We start from the raw sequence: 15,607 nt of genomic DNA, 5'->3' as shown, positions 1-15,607 counted from the left end.
CGTTATCTAACACAACCTCAGTATTCTTTTAAATGCTTCTGTATATTACTCTTGACAGCAACTTGGATTCACGAACCATTAAACGGATTGTGCTATATTTCTCGCACCTTTCAACTTTTGCAGTCTTCGTAATTGTGTCGATGATATTTTCCCGAAAGTCAGATGGTATGTCGGCAGACTCGTACATTCTACAGAGCAACGTAAGTAATCGTTTGTTGCCACTTTTCCCGATGAATTTAGAAATTCTGATGGAATGTTATCTATCCCTTCTGCCTTATTTGTTCTCATGTCCTCGAAAGCTCTCTTGCATTCTGATTGTAATACTCGATCTCATCTCTTTTCTAAATCGACTCCTCCTTCTTCTTCTATCACAGCAGACAATTCTCCCCCGTCATTGAAGCCTTCAGTGTACTCTTTCCACCTACACGCACTCTGCTTGCTTTTAACGGTGGAAATCCTGTTGCACGCTTAATGTTACCACCTTTGCTTTTAATTTCATCGAAGGTTGTTTCGACTTCCTATATGCTGAGTCAGTCCTGCAGACAGTCATTTCTTTTTAGATTCTTCACGTTCTTCAAATAGCCATTTCGTCTTAGGTTCCCTGTACTTCCTATCTAATTTATTCCTCAGCGACTTGTGTCTCTGTTTCCTGAATATCCCTGAATATATATGTACTTCTTTGTTTCATCGTTCAGCTGTATTTCTTTCGTTACCCAAGGACTCGATACTTACCTTCTTTGTACAAATGTTTTTCTTTTCAACTTTTGTGGTCGCTCCTTTTAGAGATGTCCATTCTTCTTCAACGGTACTGCCTACTGAGCGTCTCCTTATTGTTGAATTTTTAGCTCAAAATGGTTCAAATGGCTCTGAGCACTATGCGACTTAACTTCTGAGGTCATCAGTCGCCTAGAACTTAGAACTAATTGAACCTAACTAACATAAGGACATCACACACATCCATGCCCGAGGCAGGATTTGAATCTGCGACCGTAGCGGTCGCTCGGCTCCAGACTCGGCGCCTAGAACCGCATAGTCACTCCGGCGTGATTTAGCCTTAGATAACTTGAAGCGTATCTCGTGATTCCTTAGTACTTACACATCCAACTTCTTTGCATATTTATTCTTCCTGACTAATCTCTTAAACTTCATCCTTCTCTTCATTACTACATTTTTATGTGAGTCTATATCCGCTCCTGGGTACGCCTTACAATCCAGCATCTGATTTTGGAAGCTCTGTCTGTTCATGATGTAATCTAACTAAAATCCTTTTATATCACCCAGCCTTTTCCAAATATGTCTCCTCCTTCTGTGGCTCTCGAACTGAGTAGTCACTATTACTAGCTGAAATTTATCACAGAACTGAATTAATCTTTCTCCTCTTTCATTCCTTGTCCCAAGTCCATATTCTCCTGTAACCGTTTCTTCTACTTCTTGCCCTACAACTGCAGTCTAGTCCCCCATGAATATATGATTTCCGTCTCCCTTTACGTGTATTACGCTTTCAGTATCATCGTATACTATCTCTTCATCCTCAGCTTGCAACGTCGGCATGTACACATGAACCATCGTTGTCTGTGTTGGTTAGCTGTCGATTCAAACACGAACAAACCTATCACTGAACTGTTCACAGTAACAGTGTTTGCCCTATCTTCCTATGCATAACGAATCCTATTGCTATTATACCATTTTCGCGTTTCTGTGGATATTACCCTGCAATCATCTGACCAGAAGTCCTTATCCCCTTTCCATTTCATTTCATTGTCCCCTACTATATCTAGATTGAGCCTTATCATTTCCCTTTTCAAATTTTATAGCTTCCCTACAACGTTCAAGCTTCTGACTTTCCACGCCCCGACTTTTGGAACAATACCCTTCCCTTGGCTATTCAGTCTTTTGCTCATGATCACCTCCCCCTTGGCAGCCCTCTCATGGAGATCCGAATGGGGGATTACTTGGAATCTTTTGCAAATGGAGAAATCATGAAACATTGACAGTTACAGACCACATGTCCAATGGATACAAATTATGTTTCTTTAATACAGTAGTTTCCATTGCCTTCTGCATCATAATGCTGTTGACCATTGCTGATTCTTCCACCTTTATGGTAAGTTTCCCTCCCCAAGCAGAAGATATTGCCCTGAACGTATTTCCACTCCTCCGCCCTCTTTGACAATGCCGTTGTCAGAAAGAGGGTTACTTCTTATGCCGGAAGTCTTCGGTCCCCAATGCTGATTATTATTCAGCATTTAAGCGGTGGCAGGTTTCGATCGCGGGACCAAGAATGTTTTAATTAATTATGAAAGACGTCAACTCTTGCTCACGGGTGCCACCTTACTGCATTTAAGGATGATGGGCAGATAATATACAGGTATAGCGAACATAAGTGCGATGAAACCTTAGGTAATAGAAGAAAGAAATCGTATGTTTGGCGAAAGAAGGAAATCTTAAAACCTGCTGGAGTACAATTGAATTTAAAGGTTGCTTATGAAAAAAAATCTGCAACAAGAACAGAGATGCTAAATCGAAACAGTTGCACGATAAAGGTGAAGAACTCGAAAAGGGAGTTGTCGCCGGAAGACGAGATTCACCATACGAAAAAGTCAAAATATCTTCCAGAGAAATTAAACGTTAGGACAACAATGTCAGGAATGTAAAAGGAATTTCACTGTTATATGCAAAGAAGAAAACAAGTATTTGGCAAACAGTACAGCTGAGAGCGTCAACGAGGGGGCGGAATTTTCTGCTGATGTTTTAGAAGTGTGTCGATTCGGAGGAGATTAAGCATTCAGTACTGGAGTAATAGTTTGCGAAGGATTCATTGGACTCGACATCGATCAAGGCAGAAGAGATAGATATCACCCCTTCGGGAAATTTATTTATAATTGCCAGAAGGATTAATCAAGTTAGTTTGTTGAATCAATAGAAGTGAAAGCATACCATCGGAAATCGGAGGAATATCATCCAAGCAGTTTCAGCCAAAGGGAGATTAACGCGATAACGAGCGTACCATCAGTGTGACAGTTACATCCAAGTTGCTGTCAAAATAATGAAATCGCAATGAAAATTCAGTATCTGTTGTAAAGCAGGAAAGAAAAAATATCGTTTTAGGGGTCGATATACAATGACGGAGAAAAATTGCAGCAGCAAAAAGATATTAATGTAAAGAAATCTCGGGAATACACTTGTCTAGGTAACACATGCAGAATCACAAGTTAATACAAATACGAGTTTGCAAATATGAATTACTGGTACACTAACAACCGATGTAAGTGAAATGTTGAATGCAAACTGAATCTTTTGTGGACGATGATGTTCCTTATGTGCTGGAGAGGAGGCAGATCTGACTATCGAGCAGGACAAGACAACATGTTGGCACTCTGTAGAGCGTGATGGGTTGCAACAGAGGTATGCTGGCGAGCATTATCTTATTGGGAACGATTCCCTGGAGTGCCGTTGATGAATGGCGGCACAACATGTCGAATCACGAGACTGACGTACAAATTCTCAGTCAGTGTGCGTGGGATAACCGTATGAGTGCTCCTCCTTTCACACGAAATCGCCTCCCAGACCGTAACTCCAGGTGCCTTGCATTCGGACCGGTTGGTTACAGGCCCTAACTGTCTCCTTCTGACCAATACACAGCCATCCCTGGCACTGAGGAGCAACCACGTTTCATCAAAAAACTCAACAGACTGTCTCTCTGCCCTCCAGTGAGCTCTCGTTGGACGCTGCTGAAATCGCAAATGATGGTGGTTTGGGGTCGGTGGAATGCGCGCTTCAGGGCTAGCTCGGAGCTGTCTCTGATGTAATCGACTTAGAACAGTTTGTTGTGTCACTGTGCTGCCAACTGCTGCTAAAACTGCTTCTGCAGATGTAGTACGATATGCTAGAGCCATACGCAGAGCATAATGGTCCTCCGTCACGATAATGCCGTATGGTTGTCCACAGCTCGGTCTTCTTGCGAGCGTACATTCTCGTGACCACCGCTGCCAGCAGTCATGTACAACGGCTACGTTCCTGCCAAATCCTTCTGCAATACCGCAGCAAGAACATCCAGTTTCTCTTAGACTATTACATGACCTCGTTAAAACTCTCTGAAGTGTTGATAAATGGCGTCTTCGGCATCTTAAAGTCATTCTTGACTAACGTCAGCTCACCATGTCCAATCTCAGAGGTAACTAACGCTCACTACCGATACAGAGTGTACTAAAGCAAACCTGAACTGCATCCTCATAGTGGCGCTACTATCGCCACACTTACGCGATTGCCACGAAGAGTGAATAGACATCATCTTTCAGATGTAGAGACATGCCTAAGAACATTTGTTTATGTTCAGACGCAGAGGCACGACCACCAACTTTCTTTACGTCGCACAACTCCATCATGGTGTTGTATTTTCTTCCGTCACTGCAGAAGAAGAAATCGATATTTTTAAAAATGTGGAAGTAGTTTGACATTATCAGACAAATAGCATATAAACTGTAGCCTGTAGCTGTTTTGGATTCATATTTTTGCTGTAAATCCGCTAGATATTGGATACCTGGCAATAATATAGATAGTCCTACGATATTAATTATGTTATTCATTGACAACGTTTTTATCCTCAGAGCAAGTGAGAATGAACTATAATTTGAGCTGCCTGGAATTTTAGAGAAGAAAAAGATCGAAGTTGAAAGTAATGAGTAAGAAACTGAAATTAGTGATTGACTGAAACCAGAATTGCGGAAGTGAATGAATTCAACTTTTTAGGAAACAAAACAATGCACGACGAACTAAATAATGGAGAAAATAGAAGAAGACTGCCACAAGAAAACAGGACATTCCTCGCTGAAAAAGTCTACTAATATCAAACATAAATCTATGTTTGAAGAATAAAACTACAAGGATATACGTTTAGAGCACAGCATTACATGGAAGCGTTTTATGAACTGCTGGACAACGAGAACCGAAGGGAATCGAACGTATACAGGTGTCGCAATTTAGAAGGATAGCTGTAGTAGCCTGGTAATAAATTAGAAGGTACTGCTCGGAATAGGGCAGCAGAGGAACATGTACAAGACATTGACCAGGCGAATTTTCAGGATATTAGGATGTTGTAAGACATAAGAGAATAACTTCAGTGGTACAAGACGTGATCGAGGCTTTTGCTTCATCTCTAGACTGAGCAAAGATCAAGTGTGAGCCTTCCTGAAAGAAACATTGGTCTTCTTCGAGTAACTTGGACTCTGAATCTTACTTTCTATTTGAAACCATTAAATGACCTATAATGTTACTTAACCTCACAGTTAAATGTGTGGGCACAGGGATGGAATCTCAATAGTTCTCTGACTCAGCTGTTACTTCATTGTGACAGAGTAATTAAACAGTAGCTTTACGCTTCAGTTTCAAAACGTTCTACGATAAAATCTCTTTGCGTCAGATGAAATGGCGTTTGCCTCAGTTGCCATATAAGTCCCTAGACACAAGCCACCAGCCACTACGACTGTCTGTTCTTTGGTAAATATAAGAAAAACGACTTTTCTTTACCGGCGAAGGAAACAATACTAATTGTGTGTGCAGTTGGATTCCTTCTCCCGAGGCAGCGCCAGGCACTGCTGGGCTGACTTGCGAAAGCTCTGCGGTACCAAATTTTTAGTTCCTCCTCTGCACACAGGACTCGGCGCGAACCCGGCAGCGACCAAGACGCATTGTTTCAGACATCTAGCTTTTTGTTTCTCACGTAAGAGAACTGGTAAAAACAACATACGGAACCGAACAAATGGGAGAAAACTCATACAGATAGCTCGAAAATACTGATAGTGTTCTGGTTGTGGTGGAAGCAGCGAATCGGTTGCTACAACACCACAATTTTCTCAATTAATGAAATTAAATAAATAACCAGCACCAACTTGAATCACGGAATTCCAATGTAGGCATCGAATAAAAGAAATCAAGAGGAAGGAGACACAGATTAACTCAGTAGAAGAGAGAAAAACCAAAGTCGTTAGACAAGATCAGGTTGAAAATCTGTTAGAAGAAAATATTTCAGGCAAAAATCAAGAAACAAAATCAGGACGTAATAATGACAAAATGTAAACAGGGGAATGAATTACAACGAAAAGAAATAGAATGACGTATGGAATTCACAAGACATTTACTCCATAGGATTAGAACACTCGAGAAAATATTACAGATAATTACAAACGTTTTGAATACAAACATTTTTACTTTCTGTCACCATAAATGTCAATCGATGAGATCTGAGGGGGAAGTTAGCAGTTTTAAAAAAAGAAGTCCTCTACCAGATAATCAACAGTTCTCTAAATTGTACTATGGGTTACTGCAAGGCACAAGAATTTAAGATGAAACCACCCCCTAGGAATTATTGTGAACGTTCTAATACACGTATACGGTATCTTTTACACATGAATGAACGTAATGTTACAAGCTTAACGGGCATTAGGCACTGCTTTAAAAGCGGCTGGTCGTTTCCGAGCGGGTACAGAATTGGCATGAGACGTTCATGCGATTCATGGCAGTGACTTGACGGTGTGGAACCAAAGCAGTTAAGATGGGCCGACCTGGAGACATGACAGATTGACAAAAAGAAGCTGTCGTGTTTGGATCGTCAATGAAGCTGCCCGATTTGATGATGTACCAAGGTGGCAGTCCAACGTATTTATAAGAACTGGTGTACATCGCAGTCCAGCAATGTAGCTTAAGTCAATTGGTTGTCAAAAGTTTTTAATCCACAGGACCACCAACGATTGTCATGCCTCGTCAATGACAATAAAACAGGAATTTCTATTGAGCGTAAACGAAGGCCCATCTCAAACGGTTTCCGAGCGACCATTACGAAGAGAAGTACATGTAACACACATCTTGAGTAATGATTATCACAAAACGCCTGTATTCACTGAGACACTTACGGCTCCACGCCTTTCACGGATCAAAAAATGCGGTAAATGTACAGTATATTGCTAGAATTTCCACCAGACATTCGGAAGAACATCATCCACACAAATCCATAGTACGAGGCGAGAAGTGCCAGAATTATCGCACAGTCAGCTTAACCGCTCAGGCATCCAGGTTGCTGACAATAATATTGTACTGAAGAATGGAAAAGAAAACTGAGGATCTACTAGATGACGGTAAGTTTAGCTTTATGAAAGGTAAAGGCCCAACGGACGCAGTTCTTACGTTGCAGTTGATAATGGAAGCCAGACTGAAGAAAAATCGAGACACTTTCATTGGATTTGTCGACCGGGAACTATCTATCGACAATGTTAAATGATGCTAGATGTTCGAAATTATGAGAATAGTTGGGGAGAGGGGGAATCTAAAAGAAAAGAAGTTTAATATACAGCGTGTATACTACTGGCCATTAAAACTGCTACACCAAGAAGAAATGCAGATGATAAACGGGTATTAATTTGACAAATATATTATGCTTTAACTGACATGTGATTACATTTTCACGCAACTTGGGTGCACAGATCCTGAGAAATCAGTACCCAGACAAACTACCTATGGCCGTAATAACGGCCTTGATACGCCTGGGCATTGAGTCAAACAGTGCTTGGATGGCGTGTACAGGTACAGCTGCCCATGCAGCTTCAACACGATACCACAGTTCATCAAGAGTAGTGACTGGTGTATTGTGACGAGCCAGTTGCTCGGCCACCATTGACCAGATGTTTTCAATTGGTGAGAGATCTGGAGAATGTGCTGGCCAGGACAGCAGTCGAACATTTTCTGTATACAAAAAGGACCGTACAGGACCTGCAACATGCGGTCGTCCATTATCCTGCTGAAAAGTACGGTTTCGCAGCGATCGAATGAAGGGTAAAGCCACGGGTCGTAACCAATCTGAAATGTAACATCCACTGTTCAAAGCGCCATCAATGTGAACAAAAGGTGACCGACACGTGTAACCAATGGCACCCCATAGCATCATGCCAGGATGGCGATGACGAATACACCCTGCCAATGTGCGTTCACCGCGATGTCGCCGAAAACGGATGCGAACATCATGATGCTGTAAACAGAATCTGGATATGTTCGAAAAAATTACGTTTTGCCATTCGTGCACACAGGTTCGTCGTTGAGTTCACCATCGCAGGGGGTCCTGTCTGTGATGTAGCGTCAAGGGTAACGGCAGACATGGTCTTCGAGCTGATAGTCCATGCTGCTGCAAACGTCGTCGAACTGTACGTGCAGATGGTTGTTGTCTTGCAAACGTCCCCATCTGTTGACTCAGGGATCGAGACGTGGCTGCACGATCCGTTACAGCCATGCGGATAAGATGCCTGTCATCACGACTGCTGGTGATACGAGCCCGTTGGGTTCCAGCACGGCGTTCCGTATTACCCTCCTGAACCCACCGATTCCATATTCTGCTAAAAGTCATTAGATCTCGGCCAACGCGAGCAGCAATGTCGCGATACGATAAACCGCAATCGCGATAGGCTACAATCCGACCTTTATCAAAGTCGGAAACGTGATGGTACGCATTTCTCCTCCTTACATGAGGCATCACAACAATGTTTCACCAGGCAACGCCGGTCAACTGCTGTTTGTGTATGAGAATTCGGTTGGAAATTTTCCTCATGTCAGCTTGTGTGAAAGCTCTGAAAAGCTAATCATTTGCATATCACAGCATCTTCTTCCTGTCGGTTAAATTTCACGTTTGTAGCACGTCACCTTCGTGGTGTAGCAATTTTAATGTCCAGTAGTGTATAAGAACAAAGAGGGAAGAGTAAACGTAAAAGACAAAGAACGAAGTGCTCTGTGTAAAAAGCGTGGAAGTCAGCGATATAGACTCCCGCTCTTAAAGCTCAGTCTGTACATCGAAGAAGTAATGAATGGGAATAAAAGAAAGTTTCAAGTTTGGGAATTACATTGAACGTGACAGGATACCAATGATAAAATTCGCTGATGACACTGCTATCCTCAGTGAATGCGAAGAACAATTACACCATCTGTTGCATGGAACGAACGGTCTGATGAGTACAGAATATGCATTGCGAGTAAATTGAAGAAGGGTGAAAAAATGGGAAGAATCAGAAATGAGAACAGCCAGAAAGTAAACATCATCATTGGGGACCAAGCAGTAGACGAAGTTACGGAATTCTGCTACCTAGGCAGCAAAAACTGCCCGTTATAAGCGGAACAAGGAGGGCAGCGTTGGCAAAAAGGGCATTCCTGGCCAAGAGAAGTCTTCCAGTAGTAAACGTAGGCTAAGAGAAGTCTTCTAGTATCAAACATAGGCCTTAATACGAGGAAATAATTTCTTAGAGTGAAGGTTTGGAGTGCAACTTATGGTGGTGAAACATGGACAATGGGAAGACCTGAAAAGAAGAAAGTCGAAGCATTTGAGATGCGGTGCAAAACAAAACCACAGACGAGAAAAAGGGACAGGACAGTAGAACATCTGTTAACAGATCAGGGAAAAACTTCCATGGTAGTAGGGGGAGACGTAGAGGGTAAAAATTGTAGAAGGAAACAGAGGTTTTAACACATCCAACAATTAATTGAGGACTTAGGTAGCAAATGCTGCTATGAGATGAAGAGGCTACTACAAGAGAGGAATTCGTGGCGGGCCGCATCAAACCAGCCAGAAGACTTATGACTCAAAAATAAGTAAATAAACAAATAAATAAAAAATGTGGTATTTCTCCATATATACAACCTGCCGATACCAAACCGACTATTAGGGTATCGCATTGTCAGAATGCTCGTCACACTCTGAATAAATAAATGGAACAGTGGTTAGGGCACCGGACACGTACACTATGTCATCAAAAGTATCCGGACACCCCAAAAACATGTTTTTCATACTAGGTGCATTGTGCTGCTATCTACAGCCAGGTATTCGATATCAGCAACCTCAGTGGTCATTAGAGATCGTGAGAGAGTAGAATGGTGCGCTCCGAAGAACTCACCGACTTCGAACGTGGTCAGGTTATTGAGTGTTACTTGTGTCTTACGTCTGTACGCCAGATTTTGATACTCCTAAACATCCATACGCCCACAGTTTCCGATGTGACAGTGAGTTGGAAATGTAAAGAAACAGGTGCAGCACAAACGACTACAGACCGACCTCGTCTGTTGACCGACAGAGACTGCCGACAGTTGAAGAGGTTCGTAATGTGTAACAGGCAGACATCTATACAGACCATCACAAAGGAATTCCAAACAGCATCAACATCCACTGCAAGTACTATGACAGTCAGGCGGGAAGTGAGAAAGGTTTCATGTTCGGGCCGCTGCTCATAAACCACACATCACGCCCTTAAATGCCAAACGACGCCTCGCTTGGTGTAAACAGCGTAAACATTGGACGTGGGAAAACGTTGTGTGGAGTGACGAATCACGATACACAATGTGACGATCCAATGGCAGGATGTGGGTATGGCGAATGCCCGGTGCCGTTCCACAACACAACGTTAATTCACAATGTGTACTACCTCCGTGCCGTCACTAGATTACTCTGATGCACGACTACACTGGCAAGCGGTGTACTGCAGATGGCGGTGTGTAGTGCCAACAGTAAAATTCAGAGGCGGTGGTGTTATGGTGTGGTCGTGTTTATCACGTAGGGGCCGTGCACCCCTTGTTGTTTTGAGTGTTTTTGGAAATTCAGTCCATAAGGGGGTGAAATAGATCGATTCACTTACTCATCATCGTCCAGTCCAAACAGCTAAGGATTGAAACCTGAAGTTTGCTGAGGGTGTGAATCTTATACTGAAGGCATTGTTTAAGAAGGGATTGTACCGTATTCCATTCCTAAGGTGGTAAAATAAGGGATGAAAGGCTTTTTGAAAGTATATTGCTGTTAAGCGAATTTTGAAGCTAGAACTATGAAAACTGGCGTTTCGTTTCTCAGTCAGAACATAAAAAACATTTTCCATAATTGAACCACTGAGGGGGAAAAATAATGGGTGAAAGTTATCTTGCAAATAAATGATGACTAAAGAACTACTAAATGATTTATAAGGCTACATCTATGACTTCTCAGTCAGAAAATACGTGGTTCAGTGTTCTGAAAATTCAACATCTGAGGGAGTGCAATAGGGGTTGAAAATTTTTAAGAAAATATGTTGTTACATTAGAAAAACAATTGTTATAACTTCAAGTTGAACAAGTATATTTCAAGGAAGACGCAATACATGAAAGTCACAGATCAAGTAAACAGAGTAAGACGTGTGTACACTTAACAGTCAAATCATAACTGAGTCAGAGTCTAGCGGCCGCTGGCTACCCTACGTTGCTTCCCACTGTTGAAGAGCAATTCGGGAATGGCGATCGCATCTTTCAACGATCGAGCACCTGTTCATAATGCACGGCGAGTAGCGGAGTGTTTACACGACAATAACATCCCTGTAGAGGACTGGCCTGCACAGAGTCCTGACCTGAACCCTGTAGAAAATCTTTGGGATATTTTGGAACACCGACTTAGTTCCAGGCCTCACCGATCGACGTCGATACCTCTCCTCAGTGCAACACTCCGTGAAGTATGGGCTATCATTCCCCAGGAATGCTTCCAGCACCTGAATGAACGTATGCCTGCGAGAGTTGAAGCTGTCAACAAGGCTAAGGGTGGGCTAACATCATTTTGTATTCCAGCATTACCGATGGAGGGCGCCACGAACTTTTAAATTATTGTCCACCAGGTGTCCGGATACTTTTGGTTACATAGTGTACTTGTGGACCGGTTTTTCCTTTTCCCATATGGTCTCCTCATTAGGTGTACCACGTTTTCGCTAAATACTTCAGACGAGACGTCGGTGATTCTTTCAATAAGTACATAATCAGTTTTCTTAAGCAATCATAACGGAACCAGAAATTCATCATTGACGATTCCGACGATAATGAGACATTGGACACCCACACTATCTTCCGCTCTGTACATATCGGTAAACATAGAACCAGTTGAATCTGCATATCCTAGGTGCGTGCGGGAGTATCCCACGCCCCGTGACTGCGGTGCGCAGCGGTGCGGTGCAGCGGCCACCGTGCATCACAGCCGACATTTATCCAGCGGGAGGTCTGGTGCGGGCACTCCCTCCTAAAGTTAACGGCGATACACGCCGGCCGCTCTCCTTGAACCGGCGACCCGACGAGCATCCGACTGAACTGGGAGGAGATGGTCCTGACGGCGACGCCTTGGATTACATTTCTTCGTCGCGGTATTTCGACATGGTCCGCTCAAGGTTGCAGAATCTTAGCGAATATGTGGGCCACCTCAGAAACTTGTTCCGTCTCCGGCATCTGCGGTCGCTTGTCATCTGCGTGTATTTCGGTCTCTTGTATAACGTATAAACCTCACACCAGTCTTCGTAATACCCTTACATGTTACTGGTAAAAGGTTCGTAGCAGGTCCACTTAAATAAATAATCTCGACATGTGACAGGCCTAAATTCTTAATGATCATACCTTTAATTTAAAAACGATTGTGCAACTGACTTTCAAAATGCATCGATCCAGTCTAAAAGTACTGCCGATTACAACGTCTCCAAGCAAGACGGAAAGAAAAAAATCATGCCATGACATCAGCACTGACAAAATTCCGAACAGATCATACATGAAAAACGGAAATGGGAACAAACACTGCAATAACCAAGAAGTTGATGATGAGCTTGTTATGGTAGAAAGGAAATCATTTGCACTATAATGTTAATGCAATAGGGGCGGCAAGCAGTATTGATATAAATGTAAAGGAAAACTGTGTTCAAAAATGGTTCAAATGGCTCCGAGAACTATGGGACTTAACTTCCGAGGTCATCAGTCTCCTAGAACTTAGAACTACTTAAACCTAACTAACTTAAGGACATCACACACATCCATGCCCGAGGCAAGATTCGAACCTGCGACCGTAGCGGTCACGCGGTTCCAGACTGTAGCGCCTAGAACCGCTTGGCCACTCCGGCCGGCGGAAAACTGTGTTGAATTAAAACGTAATGTTGACATAAAAGATACACTGAAGCGCAGCCGGCTGCGGTGGCCGAGCGGTTGTAGGCGCTTCAGTCCTAAACCACGCGGTCGCAGGTCCGAATAGTGCTTCGGGCATGGATGTGTGTGATGTCCTTAGGTTAGTTAGGTTTAAGTAGTTCTAAGTTCTAGGGGACTGATGACCTCAGCTGTTAAGTCCCATAGTGCTTAGAGCCATTTGAACCACTTGAACACCGAAGCGCCAAAGAAACTCATATAGGCATGCGTATTCAAATACAGATATATAAACAAGCAGAATATGGTGCTGCGGTCATCAACGCCTATTTAAGACAACAAGCGTCTGGCGCAGTAGTTAGATCGGTTACTGCTGCTACAATGGCAGATTATCAAGATTTAAGTGAGTTTGAACGTGGTGTTATAGTCAGCGCAAGAGTGATGGGATACAGCATCTCCGAGGTAGCGATGATGTGGGGGTTTTCCCGTATGACCATTTCACAACTGTACCGTGAATATCAGGAGTTCGGTAAAACATCAAGTCTCCGACATCACTGCGGGCGGAAAAAGATCCTGAAGCGAATCGTTCAGCGGTTCAGAGGTGCAACCCTTCCGCACATTGCTGCAGATCTCAATGCCGGGCCATCAACAAGTGTCAGTGTGCGAACCATTCAACGTAAGTGACAGTTAATCATTCACTCGTAATAGTAAAATTCATGTTGATGGTTTTAGTGAAACGAGCAAGTGGACTAAAAGTTTTACCGTTGTTTAGGTAAAAATGTTTTGATTTGGGAAGTTCAGGTAGGACATAGAAGATGAATGTAAACCCGTTTAACCAATTAGTTTTATTATCACATAATTATCAATGTTACGTTTATCTAATGCGTTAAATGACAAATTGTTGCAAACAAATGTTTGTTAACATCACTGGGTGAAATGGCCCTTTGTAGAAACTTCCACTGTGATACCAGCACTACATACTAAACATAGCGTTCACATCTCATTCTCAAAGTGATGCCCATTGGCTTGCATAGATAGGGTCACTCTGCAGATGAAGGATGCCCTACTTCGTGCTACTGTTTCCTCTTTGATGGCTGTACAAGCATCAATAATGCGTTGCTTCACGTCCTCTGGTGTTGTTGGTTCATGTTGGTAAACAGCATCCTTCACTAGTCCCCAAAGAAAATAATCCAGCGGTGTAAGGTCCGGAGATCGGGCAGGCCACCTAACTGGGCCACCTCGTCCAATCCACCTACCAGGGAACTTATGGTTCAGAAGTCGTCGTGCTCATAAGGCGTTATGTGCAGGGCATCCGTCATGCTCATACCACATGACCATTCTCCGGTTCAGAGGTACGGTGTCCAAGAGAACAGGAAGATTGTGTCGTATAAATCTGGAGTATTGTCTGCCATTTTGGATTGCCATTTATAAAGAAAGATCCGATAATGGTATCTCCAATAATCCCACACCAAACATTAACTTTCCAAGGACGTTGATGCTCTACCTGACGGAGCCATTTTGCATTGTCTGCGGACCAATAATGCATATTCGTCATATTGATAATTCCGTTGTTGGAGAACGATGCCTCGTCGGTAAAGAGAACATCTGCAGAAAAATTTGGATTAGTCAGAAGTTTTTGCTGAGCCCACCGACAAAATGTTACCCTATTGCGGAAGTCATTTCCATGAAGATCCTGGTGTAAATGAACATGATAAGGATGAAATTTATGACGTTTAAGAATACGCTGTGCACTTGATTTCGACACACCAACTTCACGTTCAATTTGACGTGTGCTGATTTGAGGATTTGCAGCTATGGTAGCGAGCACAGCAACTTCAGCACGTTCATCTGTGCGTGTTCTAGGACGATGTCGAGGTCTTGGATTTAAGCTTCCCGTTTTGCGTAGACGAGATGTGAGACGACCAAACATCTGGCGCGAAGGCGATGGCTTGTCAGGGAATCGTCTTCTGTACAGTCGTTCTGCCTGAACAGCATTTCGTCCACCTACAACAGGGTACAGTACATGCATGTAGGGTAGGGTAGAAAACAGACATATTAACTTAATAATCATAATGTTCGCTAACAGTACTATCAACAAACAAGCAATCTCACAACGTATTTCCCGTCAACGTACATTCTCCATAGATCAGCAGCATTTCTACCATATCTTCAGGTGTGTACATTATACTGTACAGTATAAGTTCCACAACACAACGTTAATTCACAATGTGTACTACCTCCGTGCCGTCACTAGATTACTCTGATGCACGACTGCGCTGGCAAGCGGTGTACTGCATGCCAAAGCAACAACAAATGGGATGCTCGGAGGGTGGTGGAGTACAGAAGTTTGCATGGGTCGCAAATCATAAACAAGGCGAAGTGGTAACTGTGGCAGTAGTGGGAACTACGTTGTACACTTGACTAGGTAGAGCCAGGCCCTGCGCGACAGGCACAATGGGTCATATAACGCATTAGATAAACCTTATTTTGGGTGTGCAGGATAAATAAGACAATTTGACGGATGTACACCGATCGGTACTGGTTCATATTGTGTACGTAGATACGTAAAACGTGCAAGAGGGAACCCATTATGTGCTTATGAGAGTTGATGGCAGCAGACCGTATTATTCGTTTCGGACCTCTTGATATGTATGGAGGTGTGATTACACATGTCACATCG

Source organism: Schistocerca americana, chromosome 8, assembly GCF_021461395.2.
Source record: "Schistocerca americana isolate TAMUIC-IGC-003095 chromosome 8, iqSchAmer2.1, whole genome shotgun sequence".
NCBI classification, from domain to species: domain Eukaryota; kingdom Metazoa; phylum Arthropoda; class Insecta; order Orthoptera; family Acrididae; genus Schistocerca; species Schistocerca americana.
Note: the sequence above shows the minus strand (reverse complement) of the source record.